Here is a 1,099-nt window from a genome sequence, read left to right as displayed (position 1 = left end):
AATAAGCGGCAAAACACATATCCCTGTCTTATGGACTGGATGCTCATGTGCCCCCATCACTCATATGTTGAAGCCCTAAACCCATAGTGTGATGGTACTAGAGAGTGAGCCTTTGGGAGGTCATTCTATTTAGATGTGGTCACGGATGTAGAGCCCGCATGACGGAATTAATGCCTTTTTAAGAGGAGGAAGAGCTGCCATCTTGTGTTCTAGCATGTGTGCGCTTCATCTCAGCTGGTCCACCGGAGACCCCCTGAAGACCAATCCTAGTCCCCGCGCGACCCCTTATCTGCTCGGACAAGATGAAAGAAACGATAATGAACCAGGAAAAACTCACCAAACTGCAGGCACGAATGCGCATTGGTGGGAAAGGAACTGCTCACAGAAAGAAGAAGGTGGTTCATAGAACAGCCACAGCAGATGATCAAAAACTTCAGTTCTCCTTAAAGAAGTGAGGGGTAAACAATATCTCTGGTATTGAAGAGGTGACTATGTTTACAAACCAAGGAACACTGATCCACTTTAACCACCTTAAGGTTCAGGCATCTCTGGCAGCGAACCCTTCACCATTACAGGCCATGCTGAGACAAAGCAGCTGACAGAAATGCTAGCCAGCGTCTTAAACCAGCTTGGTGCAGACAGTCCGACTAGTTTAAGGAGACTGGCTGAAGCTCTACCCAAACAATCTGCAGATGGAAAAGCACCACTTGCTACTGGAGAGGATGATGATGATGATGATGATGATGAAGTTCCAGAGCTTGTGGAGAATTTTGATGAGGCTTCCAAGAATGAGGCAAACTGAACTGAGTCAACTTCTGAAGATAAAACAGGAAGAAGTTACTGGGAGCTGCCCTTTTATATTATGACTGCTTTTTAAGAAATGTTTGTTTATGGATCTGATAAAATCTAGATCTCTAATATCTTTAAGCCCAAGGCCCTTCGACACTGCAGCTCTTTTCAGTTTTTGCTTATATACAGTTCATTCTTTGCAGCTAATTAAACCAAAGAAGCCTGGGAATAAAGTTTGAAACAAAGGTTAATAAAGTTCTTTGCCTAGTTAAAAAAAAAAAAAGAAAAAGAAGAAGAGACACAAAAGCTT

General features: G+C 43.1%; 1 pseudogene; it reads left to right on the top strand.

Moving 5' to 3' along the window:
• Positions 1 to 302: 302 nt before the first annotated feature.
• LOC129044207 (transcription factor BTF3-like) lies at positions 303 to 853 on the top strand (annotated as a pseudogene).
• Positions 854 to 1,099: the final 246 nt, after the last annotated feature.

Source organism: Pongo pygmaeus, chromosome 13 (genome assembly GCF_028885625.2).
Source record: "Pongo pygmaeus isolate AG05252 chromosome 13, NHGRI_mPonPyg2-v2.0_pri, whole genome shotgun sequence".
Taxonomy (NCBI): domain Eukaryota; kingdom Metazoa; phylum Chordata; class Mammalia; order Primates; family Hominidae; genus Pongo; species Pongo pygmaeus.
Note: the sequence above shows the minus strand (reverse complement) of the source record. Positions and strands in the feature narration are given on the sequence as shown.